This window comes from Solanum pennellii, chromosome 1 (genome assembly GCF_001406875.1).
Source record: "Solanum pennellii chromosome 1, SPENNV200".
NCBI lineage: Eukaryota > Viridiplantae > Streptophyta > Magnoliopsida > Solanales > Solanaceae > Solanum > Solanum pennellii.
The window spans coordinates 38,362,764-38,376,195 of record NC_028637.1 but is presented as its reverse complement, the minus strand read 5'-3'; the positions used below and the strand labels follow the sequence as shown (position 1 = coordinate 38,376,195).

At 32.9% G+C, this 13,432-nt stretch overlaps 1 long non-coding RNA gene across 2 annotated transcripts; it reads left to right on the top strand.

Moving 5' to 3' along the window:
• The first annotated feature begins 367 nt into the window (after positions 1–367).
• On the top strand, positions 368–13,015 carry LOC114076334. Of its 2 annotated transcripts, XR_003577157.1 has the most exons (5): positions 368–625; positions 719–776; positions 5,066–5,123; positions 6,467–6,529; positions 12,799–13,015. It is a non-coding gene; the product is annotated as an uncharacterized LOC114076334 (long non-coding RNA). The 2 variants fall into 2 exon arrangements; XR_003577154.1 differs by lacking the exons at positions 368–625; positions 719–776 and adding an exon at positions 3,615–3,690.
• The last annotated feature ends 417 nt before the right edge of the window (positions 13,016–13,432 follow it).

The window sequence follows — 13,432 nt, the reverse complement described above, 5'->3', positions numbered from 1 at the left end:
TATATATTCTATAATTATTAAATATTTAAAATTTTTAAAAAAACACAAATAAATAAAAACGTAAAAACCATCAAAAAAGCAAAAATAGTGCAGTTGTCAGGCACACATATAAAATATGACCTACCTCGTTATTGTGTGTGTAGGGGGGGGGTGTCGTGTGTGAGCGCATGTGCGCGTGTTTGCATGTGTGTGCGTGTGCATGCACGAGTGTGGGTGTGAGCGTGTGCGGCGCACGTGGATATGTGTGTGCATGTGTGCGCGCTTGTACGTGTGTGCGTGATCCTCGTAAACTTTGTCTTTCATTCTATTTAAAGATGTCACCCAATATTCATTTTCTCTAAGCCCTATTGTTTTTTACTTTCTCCAATTACCGCCCAACTGTCCTATATCTCCCCCTTTTAGCCAAAAGCCCGAACAAACTTCAAGTCAGTTCGCTTGTTCTTGTCATTTCTGAATTTCTTTTTTCATTTTCTTCTTCTTTTTCTCAATTATCCATTTACTATGAAATTTTGAATGAATATACATAAACACGAGAGAATATTTCCTCATCAATTATCCAGAAAAGAAATGAAGATGAAGATATCAAAAAATATGATTCAAATTATTTAAATACCGGTTAAATGGGGTAACTCTATTTATTTTCTCATTGAATGTTGAATGATTTGCTTTTTCTTTGTATGATTTATTTTAACAATATTTTTTAATTGTTATTGAAAAGGAAAACGAGGAAGGAGATGAAAATGTGGGGAATCAATTTCTCGTCAACAATTTTTCAGGTAGTTAACAAATTTAACTACTAAAATTCTTCATAATACCGTATGCCTAGCCTTTTCCCATTTTATATGTCTTCCTTTTCTTATTTATTTTTAGCAAGCTTTGTGTTTGACCACAATTCTAAAATTCTTAATTTAAAATTTGTACTAATACACAAAATCATAAATACACAAAGTTATTGAATTGATATTTCATTAGTGTCACATTTACAATGAAAAAAAAAAGAAATATTGTTTTCTGTTCTATCAACCTTTTTTTCCTAACCATTTTTCTGCTTCTAATACGAAAGAAGAGACTAATTATGAAGTTCTGTTTCGGTAAAATCAATCATCCTTAGAATTGAGTCCCTTAGTTGACTCAAATTCCTTCTCTTGAGCATCCCTCTATAGACGATACAAACTAAAATTTCTATCATTCTTCTCGAAACTGTCTATCTAATTATCGTATGGGGAGGCACAACAACATCATCATCATCATCAGTGTACTCGTCTATGAAAATGTTTAATAATATATGTTACTTCTCTTATCCCGATGTATGTATCCCAAATAGAACTTCAAAAGTCAATCAAATGTTGTTAATTATTGAGATTTACAATACCTCTATGTAGTTTTCAAATTAAATAATACTTGTTACTTCTTTTACCCCATTTTATTTGACATAGATATAATAATTTTATGAATTAATCGAATTTTTTATATGTTTTTTACAAGTATTTTAAGTTGGTAATTATCATAATTTATAGTATAGACTACATAATTTTTAATATTTAAAAAATTAAAAAACAAGACAAACAAATTAAAAAAAAACAATCGAAAAAAGGAAAAATAGTGCAACTCTCAGGTAGGCATGTCGACCATAACCTACCATGTTATTGTGTGTGTGTGCGTACGCATCAGAGTGCGCACGCGCATGCGTGTCCGTGCGTACGGGCTTGCGTGCTGCGTGTGCGCGTGCATGCGTGTGCGCGTGCATGCGTGATTCTCGTAAACTTCGTCTTTCATTCTAGTTAAACAGGTCACCCAATATTCCTTTTTTCTAAGCCCTAATTTTTTTTACTTTCTCCAATTACCGCCCGACTTTCCTATTTCTCTCCCTCTTAGCCAAAAGCCGGAACAACCTTTAAGTCAGTTTGCTTGTTCTTGTCATTTCTGAATTCTGTTTCATTTTCTATTTGTTTTTCTCAGTTATCCATTTACTATGAAATTTTGAATGAATAGACCTAACCATGAGAGGATGATGTTTCCTCAACAATTATCCAGAAAAGAAATGATGATGAAGATATCACAAAATATGATTCAAATTATTTAAATACTGGTTAAATGGGGTAACTCTATTTATTTTCTCGATGAATGTTGAATGATATGCTTTTTATTTGTATGATTTATTTTAACAATATTTTTTAGTTTCTATTAAAAAGGAAAACGAGGAAGGAGATTACAATGTGGGGATTTAAACTCTCATCGACAATTTTTTAGGAAGTCAACCAACTGAACTACTAAGATTCTCAATAATACAGTATGTCTATTCATTTCCCATTTTATATGTCTTCGTTATCTTATTTATTTTTAACAAGCTTTGTGTTTGATCTCAATTCTAAAATTCATAATTTAAAATTAGTACTAATACACAAATCATAAATACACAAAGTTATTGAATTGATATTCCATCAGTGTCACATTTACAATGAAGAATTTTTTTTGTTCTATCAACCTTTTTTTCCTAACCATTTCTCTCCTTCTAATACGAAAAAAGAGACTAAATTATGAAACTCTGTTTCGGTAAAATTAATCGTCCTAAGAATTGAATTCCTTAGTTGACTCAAATTCCTTCTCTTGAGCATCCCTCTATAGACGATACAAACTAAAATTTCCATCATTCTACTCAAAACTCTCTATCTAATTATCATATGGGGAGGCACAACAACATCATAATCATCAATGTACTCGTCTTCGAAAAAGTTAAATAATATATGTTACTTCTCTTATCCCGCTGTATGTAGCACAGATAGAATTTCAAAAGTCAATCAAATGTTGATAATTATTGTGTTTTACAATACTTTCTATGTACTTTTTAAATTAAATAATACATGTTACTTCTTTTATCCCATTTTATTTGACATAGATATATTAATTTTATGAATCAATCAAATTTTTTATATGGTTTTTGCAAGTATTTTAAGTTAGTACCATTATTTGTAGTTTATATTACATAATTTTTAAATATTTAAAAAATTAAAAAAGAAGACAAACAAATTTAAAAAAAAAACCATCAAAAAGGAAAAATAGTGCAGTTGTCAGGCAGGCATGTCGAACATAACCTACCTGGTTATTGTGTGTGTGTGCGTGTACGCATCGGTGTGAGCGCGCGCATGCTTGTCCGTGCATGCGGGCGTCCGTGCTGCGTGTGCGCGTGCATGTGTGATCCTCGTAAACTTCTTCTTTCATTCTATTTAAAAAGGTCACCCAATATTCCTTTTTCTTAAGCCCTAATTTTTTGTACTTTCAACAATTTCCGCCACACTTTCCTATTTCTCTCCCTTTTAGCCAAAAGCCCGAACAACCTTCAGGTCAGTTCGCTTGTTCTTGTCATTTGTGAATTCTTTTTCATTTTCTTCTTCTTTTTCTCAATTATACATTTACTATGAAATTTTGAATGAATATACGTAATCCTAAGAGGACGTTTCCTCAACAATTGTTCAGAAAAGGAATGAAGATGAAGATATCAGAAAATAGGATCCAAATTATTTAAATACAGTTATATGGGGTAACTCTATTCATTTGCTCATTGAATGTTGAATGATTTGATTTTTCTTTGTATGATTTATTTTAACAATATTTGTTTAGTTGTTATTGAAAAGAAAAACGAGGAAGGAGATTACAATGTGGGGAATTAAACTCTCATCAATAATTTTTCAGGTAGTCAACCAACTTAACTACTAAACTTCTCAATAATACAATATGTCTAGTCTTTTCCCATTTTATATGTCTTCGTTTTCTTATTTATTTTTAACAAGCTTTGTGTTTTATGTCAATTCTAAAATTCTTAATTTAAAATTCGTAATAATACACAAAGTTATTGAATTGATATTCCATCAGTGTCACATTTACAATGAAGAATTTTTTTTTCTGTTCGATAAACCTTTTTTTCCTAACCATTCTCTCCTTCTAATACGAAAAAAGAGACTAAGTTATTAAGCTCAGTTTCGGTAAAATCAATCATCCTAAAAATTGAATTCCTTAGTTGACTCAAATTCCTTCTCTTGAGCATCCCTCTATAGACGATACAGACTAAATTTTCCATCATTCTACTTGAAACTCTCTATCTAATAATCATATGGGGAGGCACAACAATATCATCATCATTAGTGTACTGGTCTTCAAAAAAGTTTAATAATATATGTTACTTCTCTTATCCTGATGTATGTAGCACAAATAGAATTTCAAAAGTCAATCAAATGTTGTTAATTATTGAGTTTTACAATGCTTTCTATGTACTTTTCAAATTAAATAATACATGTTACTTCTTTTATCCCATTTTATTTTACATAGATATATTAATTTTATGAATCAATCGAATTTTTTATATGGTTTTTACAAGTATTTTAAGTTGGTTATTACCATTATTTATTGTATATATTACATAATTTTTAAATATTTAAAAAATTAAAAAATAAGTCAAATAAATTAAAAAGAAAAAACTATCAATAAAAGGAAAAATAGTGCAGTTGTCAGGCAGGCATGTCGAACATAACCTACCTGGTTATTGTGTGTGTGTGCGTGTACGCATCGGTGTGAGCGCGCGCATGCTTGTTTGTGCATGCGGGCGTTCGTGCTGCGTGTGCGCGTGCATGTGTGATCCTCGTAAACATCTTCTTTCATTCTATTTAAACAGGTCACCCAATATTCCTTTTTCATAAGCCCTAATTTTTTGTACTTTCTCAAATTTCCGCCCAACTTTCCTATTTCTCTCCCTTTTAGACAAAAGCCCGAACAACCTTCAGGCCAGTTCGCTTGTTCTTGTCATTTGTGAATTCTTTTTCATTTTCTTCTTCTTTTTCTCAATTATCCATTTACTATGAAATTTTGAATGAATATACGTAACCCTAAGAGGATGCTTCCTCAACAATTGTTCAGAAAAGGAATGAAGATGAAGATATCAGAAAATAGGATTCAAATTATTTAAATACAGTTATATGGGGTAACTCTATTTATTTGCTCATTGAATGTTGAATGATTTGATTTTTCTTTGTATGATTTATTTTAACAATATTTTTAAATTTTTATGGAAAAGGAAAATGAGAAAGGAGATTACAATGTGGGGAATCGAATTTTCGTCTACAATTTTTCAGGTAATCAACCAACTTAACTACAAAAATTCTACTTAATATTGTATGTTTAGTCTTTTCCCATTTTATATGTCTTCGTTTTCTTATTTATTTTTAATAAGCTTTGTGTTTGATCTCAATTCTAAAATCCTTAATTTAAAATTCGTACTAATACACACAATCTAAAATACACAGTTATTGAATTGACATTCCATCAGTGTCACATTTACAATGAAAAAAAAGATTTTTTTTATTTTCTATCTACCTCTTTCCCTAATTATTTCTCTGCTTCTAATACAAAAAAAGAGACTAAATTATAAAGTCATGTTTCGGTAAAATCAATCATCATTAGAATTGAGTCCCTTAGTTGACTCAAATTCCTTCTCTTGAGCATCCCTCCATAGACGATACAAACTAAAATTGCCATTATTCTTCTTGAAACTATCTATCTAATTATCATATTGGGAGGCACAACAACATCATCATCAGTGTACTCGTCTTCGAAAAAGTTTAATAACATATATTATTTCTCTTATCCGATGTATCTAGCACAAATATAATTTCAAAAGTTAATCAAATGTTGTTAATTATTGATATTTACAATACGTTCTATGTATTTTTCAAATTAAATAATATATGTTACTTCTTTTATCCAATTTTATTTGAAATATATATATTAATTTTATGAATCAATCAAATTTTTATATGTTTTTTACAAGTATTTTAAGTTGGTAATTATCATTATTTATAGTATATATTACATAATTTTGAAATATTTATAAAATGAAAAAACAAGACAGGCAAATTAAACAAAAAAACAATCAAAAAAGGAAAAATAGTGTAGCTACCAGACAGGCATGTCGATCATGACCTACCTGGTTATTGTGTGCGCGCGCATGTGTGTGCTTGCGTGCGTGTGCGCGTGCGTGCATGATCCTCGTAAACTTCGCCTTTCATTCTATTTAAGTAGGTCATCCAATATTCCTTTTTTCTAAGCTCTAATTTTTTTTTTACTTTCTCCAATTGCCGCTCAACTTTCCTATTTCTCCCCCTTTCAGCCAAAAGCTCAAACAACCTTCAAGTCAATTCACTTGTTCTTTTCATTTCTGAATTTCTTTTTTCATTCTTCTTCTTTTTGTCATCTATCCAATTACTATGAAATTTATAATGAATAAGCATAACCTTGAGAGGATGTTTCCTCAACAATTGTCCAGAAAAGGAATGAAGATGAAGATATCACAAAATATGATTCGAATAATTTAAATACAAGTTAAATGGGGTAACTCTATTCAGTTTTTCATTGAATGTTGAATGATTTGATTTTTCTTGGTATGATTTATTTTAACATTATTTTTTAATTGTTATAGAAAAGGAAAATGAGGAAGGAGATTACGATGTGGTGAATCGAACTCTCGTCATTAATGTTTCAGGTAGTCAACAAACTTAACTACGAATATTTCCATTAATACCGTATGTTTAGTCTTTTCCTATTTTAGAGAAAATGCACAAGTACCCCTCAACATATACCCGAAATTTCAACGACAAACTTATACTATACTAAGGTCCTATTACCCCCCTGAACTTATTTTATAATTAATTTTCTACCCCTTTTAGGCCTGAAAAAATAATGTCAACAAGCGTTGAACCCACAAGATAGTGCCACGTAGGTCGGAAAGGGTAGAAAAATATTAATAAAATAAGTTCATGGGGGCAATAGGACATTAGTATCATATAAGTGTGTCTCTAAGATTTCGAGCATAGGTTGAGGGGATACTTGTAAATTATCCCCCCATTTTATATGTCTTCATTTTCTTATTTATTTTTAACAAGCTTTGTGTTTGATCTCAACTCTAAAATTCTTAATTTACAATTCGTACTCATACAAAAAATCATAAATACACAAACTTATTGAATTGATATTCCATCAGTGTCACATTTACAATGAAAAAAAAAATAACACTTTTTTTTCTTTTCTATCTACCTTTTTTCCTCACCATTCCTCGGCTTCTAATACGAAAAAAGAGATTAAATTATAAAATCATGTTTCGGCATCCTTAGAATTGAGTCCATTATTTGACTCAAATTCCTTCTCTTGAGCATCCCTCCATAGACGATACAAACTAAAATTTCCATCATTCCATTTACAAGCTATCTCATGTGGTAAACTGAATTAAACATCATTCTCAATCTCCACCATTGGATATTGCAAGGAAGGAGATAAGAGGCTAATCATCTATGAGTTTTAGTTAATGAAAAATCCATATAACAATCTTACATCAGAAAATTCAATAAGTTAATATCTAGAATCAGTTTTTTCACTATCACGCTTTACAAGTCAATATAGTATTAACACTTTGAATTCTATATTGTCTCTTCACAATCAAAATAAAAAATTTCACTCGAGTACAACAGAAACAGTGCAAACTTCACACTTAACCACATTTTACTGATTTTTAGTGAGATATGACATTTGAATGTTGATAACTATTAGTTTCACTATTAATCAATCTGCAATACTACAAAGTGAAAGATACCTTTGCAAATGGCAAGGATCCCGTTGAAATCCGAGAGGTAATGCAATTATTGGACCTGTAGGCTCTGACCTTGCATTTTCAGCACCTTCAATAGAGGTTACTACAATTTTAAAAGGGATACAAATAGATTTAGGCAAAAGAAATAGTGATTCCCCAAATTAATTCGTCACACCCATACTCATCACATCAACTAAATTAGAGCTGTCATGAACACACCATTTATACTTAAGAAGAAAATAAAACCTTCAAATATGTAAGTTGAAGAACCAAACTTGCTTGACCGAATCGATAAGGAGAAATCAAAAAGACTTAGCTCATATCTTGTGTTGAAGAAGAACTGAGAAGATATCTCAAAATTTGATTCAATTGAAACAAAAATTATTCCAAGATGATATACATAGTATATTTTCCTTTAGTTAAATCCATTTTTAGGAGCTCTCCATTTGATTTTTAAAAGATAAAAAGAGATAAGAAAGGAGAGAAGAACGCACCGATATATTTTCATGTCATTCTAAGAGAGACAGAGAGAGAGGGAATTAAAAATGAAGAAAAAAGTAAAAGTAAATGCAAGCCACGATAATTCTGACAGTATGCTAGCACATGAACCTAGACTAACTAAATTTAAATGATAAAATAATTATTTTATTAGACAATAAATAAAGTAGGATATCAAATATATAATAGTACCAAAATAGCCCTTTCCATTAATAAAGACCGTTAACCAAGTTAACGTTTCTCAGTGATTAGATCAAAATCGCTCAATGTAGTTAATTCAAGTTTAAATGTGCACAGTCAAATATCACATGGACTAAAAGTTGAATTAGACAATAACACAGGGACTACAAACGACATATTCTCTTTAAATTCAACAATCATGTCCATACATTTTATTCTTTCAATTCATCCGTTAATGGTTTATTTTGTGGTAAGGCATCATCAAATCTCCAAGTTTTCAATACCAACACAAAATAAGAAAGATTTTTTCCCCATCCAAATAAAGATATTCCTTGGTCTAACTATTCATTAGGTTTTGAGCAAAAACAAAACAAGTACAAAGTTGTCTCGACAAAATATTATGCACAAGAAGGATACCTAAAATTCTGAATTTTTATTTTAGGCATAGATATATCATGGAGAGAGACTCAACACTTTTTCTCTTGTGCTCCACCTAGTAGCCCGGGTGTTTGCATTAGTGGAGTTATCTATCAGTTCATCTATCAGCCTTTTATAAACGGTTTCAAATCTTCTATTGTTGCTTTTGATGTTAAATCTGAAAATTATGAAATTATTGCATTGTGGAAAGCATATTTGTCGCAGTCGTACTATCACGAGCTGATAAAGGTGAAGGGTAAAGTAGAATGTAACAACCTTAAAAATTGATAAGATAAGAAATGCTTAATGTGTCAAGAATGTCTATAATTAGACCATGGTGCACACGGATTGATGCGCGTAGAACCAGATCTCCGAACCCTTGCTAAAGCCAAGGCAACTAACTTGGGGAGTTATTTAAGCGTGTAAAGGTTGGGTCCAACCATGTAGGGCTCTCGAATACGAAGATTTACTTGAAGGAGTCATTATAAGACTTAAAAAGAGGAAATCTTAGGTTTGAAGGGTCTAGGGGTAAAATGGTCTTTTCCCTGTCTAAGGGTAGTATCTTAATTACCATAAATATGCAATTTATTATTTAGTTAATAAGTTTGAGGGCCAATTTGGGGAGAGAGGGCCGAAATTGGGCTCTTGAAGTGAAGTCCTGCTCCACCCGGGTTTGAACCTAGGTGGAAGCAATGAATTAAAGTGATTTTTATTTAAGCTATTGAATTAATGTAATTAATTAATAATTTTTATTCATTACATGATTTAAAATAAAATAAAAATCAGATTTTATTAAATAAACAAAACCTTATTGACTAAGTCCTAAAACTAGATTCCTAAGCCTCCTACAACTCCACTCTCTCACGTTTATCTCTCCACTCTCACGCTCAATCTGTCTTATTTTTCTCACGTATTTTCTATGCTAAAATAAGATACCAAAACAGAAAAATAAACTAAGTTCTTCACACTTGAAGAACTCACACTAATCACAAGAAAACAAACGTTAATCGCACACTAGGCTAAGGGATGTTGTCATTCGAGTGGAGTTGATATTGAGGAGGCTTAGACGTGTTCTTGGGTGATGTTTTTTGGCAGAAAGTCAAGAGTTTAACGTAAAAATGTATGGTTTTTCTTCTCTCTTGGTCCCTTTTCCAAGAGACCCCTTATTCGTTCGAAAAACTAGGATTGTTACCCCTTTTGCATGCCCCTGTCACTGGCTCCCAATGAATCATAGGTTGGGTATGATTGCTGATAGATTTAGGTGCATATTATGTTTTTGTGATGGATATTATTATGTTTGTGTACTTGAAATTTTATGAAAGATAACCTATGTGTTCCGAAACTATGTGCATGTGTGTGAAAAAATGTGTCAGTGACTATGTGTTCTCGGATTAAGGCTCCAAAAATTGATAATGTTTTGTTTGTTATTTTACGTGCTTAAACCTATGTAAATCGTGATATTCATTAAAATAAGTGTGGCTGATTTAAGTATCAATCTTTTGGCTAAACGAATGAATGAACAATGCACCCCAAAACGTGTTAAATGATCTACAAATTACCCTATGAAATTCAAGTGTAAATTTTCAAGGAAGTGAGATGGAAAATGTGACAAAATTTCCAGCAAATTATAAGTTGTTTTCGGCTAAACATAGATGTATAAATCTCGTGTATAAATTAGGTGAGGTCATTAGCAATCGAACTTGAGACCTCACCCTTGAAAAGCACTAAAACGTGAAAACGGAAATGGGGTCAAGGGGGATTGATCTTGGGTGTGCTGGCTGAAAAGTAAAGTACAAAAATTAATAAAAATAAAATGGGAGGCGTGGGAATTGGATCCACGACCTCCAGGCAGCGAGTGGAAGCAAAGGAAAAAAATAAAAGAAAAGGAATGTGAGGCGTGGGAATCGAACCCACGACCTCAAAGCCATGAAGGAGAGTAAAGGAGAAAGGGAAAATAAAAAGAAAAGAAAGGTGAGGCGTGGGAATCGAACCCACGACCTCTAGGCAGGCTGCGAAATAAAAGAAAAATAAATAGAGGTTGTGGGGGGTTTGATCCCACAACCTCATGGTCTATGTGAATTGGCCAAGGAGAATTTAATGAAAAAATAAAAAGGGTTGTGGGGGTTCCATCCCACAACCCCTCGGCCAAGTAAGAGGAGATTTCAAGGAGAAAAATAAAGAGGGAATGTTGATGTTGGGGCTCGATATAGGGTCCGTATGTTATGTGGACTAAAAATAAAATCAATGAAAAATTTAAGTGTTGTCCAAGGGATTCGAACTTCGGTTCCCTTGCCCAAATTCCGTATTGATACATAAGTCATATGTGAATTAAATGTTCAAAAATAATGCCACCTACTTAGATCGAAATTGAGATCATGGCATACATAAAAGTTACATAAGTCTTGTACTACATAATCTTAGGAAGATATGAATCACTTAAACGAACTATGAATGAAGCCTCATGGCTTGTATTTGTAGACCCATAAATCTAGCATACGTTTAAAAATAAGTGAACCTAAGATGTATTCAATGAAAAAATGAAATCGTAGAAGGGTTAAGTACGAGTGTAAAATACACTAAATGGACAAGTGGATTGGCATATGATGAAATGAATAATGAAATGATGAAACCCTAGAAGGGTTAAGTAAGAATGTGAAATAGACTAAATGGCCAAGTGCATTGACATATGATGAAATGAACAATGAAATGAGGAAACCCTAGAAGGGGTTAAGTAAGAGTGTGAAACACACCAAATGGCCAAGCGCATTGGCATATGATGAAATGAATATTCACGTAAAAAGGGGTGATTTATTATGAAATGTGCTAATGTTAATGAATGTGGTTACAACATGATATGAGGCTAATGTAAAAGATGAGAGCAATCTCAAATGAGCCTAAGTAAATGTTACCAGAACGTACTCACCTGTGAGAGTGTTCAGTTAATGAAGAGACCAGTCTCTATGAACACTCTAAGAAAGTATTGATATTAACACACTTAATACTAATGATGAGATGAGAAATCATCTATTGAGATATGATGTCCTCATACTAGAAGCCATCTTCCATGACGTATGAGTTGAATGTAATGGAACATTATACTGAGCACCGATAGACTAGCTATGAGCGGTGATGCCTTCTTTTGGGAAGGGCGGAGGTTCACGTAACGCTCATGAGATGAGATTATCCTACATGCCAGGTATGGGTCTCCTTATATTTCCTAGTCTTCGAACCTATACTTCCAATATAGGGATCTGGCGGGGATCAATTCCCATGTACACTAGCATGTTTTGGGTCACTTTGGCCGGTGATTTAACCGCTTTTTGGTGTGGGGTTCCATGACACTGGATTTCATGATGCTCACATTATCTATGTCGTTTAAAGTTAAAGTTCCCAATGAATGAATAATGCCAACCTCAAATGATGCACATAATGAACGAATGATACCAAAGGTGTTAGGATAGGATAATCAAGAGGTGAGTTAGACTCAAGTAATGACATTAGGTCATTCTTGGTTCTTGCACAACGAACCTGATAAAATCTTAAACTACATCCTAGGTATAGCTGGTGTTTACACTAGCCCATGAATGAAATGAAATGAAGTATATATGAATGAAAGAAGCAGACTCTGTGATTGCTAAGGAAGAATCCCTGGTTGAGGTCCCATATGTTGAGCCCTCATTTTGGTAAGTCTTAATGTCAAGTCCATGATTCCAAGGTCTCATGGCATACGAATAAATAATATGAACAACGTGATGTGTTATATGAATTATGATATGTGCTCTGTGTACGCTGTTGTGTGCTGCGTGCAAAATGTTAAGTATGATGGTGCAAGTTACTCTCATGGAATAACTTTCCTAATCCCAATTTGGAAAGATCATAAAATTTCCTAATCCAAATTTGGAAACTTCACTCACTTTACGATTCTCAATTTGGCAAGTCCACTAACTTGACGTGCTATAATCATGTTGCTAGGAAAAAGTTATTCTTACGCATGCATGTCCTTGGTGTGTGCTTTAATATATCCATACTTAGTACAAGTGTGTTCTAACCCTATGCAAACTCTAAACTTTTAGGTGCAGGCACAGGTGGATGCTAGAGCTACAGGATCAATGTTGTAGCTATCCGGACGTCGAGCATTCATCCGGACATGGTAGGCCCTCTTGCTTTAGAGGATGCTTGCCCATTTACATTCTAGCTTAGTTGTTGAATTGAGCTAGTGGATTATGTTCCACTAGCGTTTCTTTTCCGTTTTTTTCCAGACATTGTATTGGTGCCTTTTTTGCAAGTACATCTTTATCGTTATAATAAACTGCTTCTTTCATTTGATGATCTTCATGTTAGATGGTTGATGGTGAACAATTATATATGTAATAGAATGTTTAGTAAGCATGTTAGGGAAAAGAAGTTTCAAATTTTCCGCTAAAATTAAACTAGATGAAGTAAGAATGACGAATGTAGGCTCGTCTGCGACCTCTGAGAGGTCAATGACGCCGATCTCGTCTGGGGTCTAGATTTCGATCGTGACATAGCAGTCATAGATTATAATTATGTAAGGCGAAGTGTAACGACCTGTTTAGTCGTTTTGAGCAGCAGATTTTATTTCTGGAAAAACTGTGTGAGTCGACGGAACCCACGACGGACCGTCATGGGTAAGACGGGCCGTCGAGGGGGTCTCGTTCCAAAAGACTTAGACTTCTGAAATTTGGG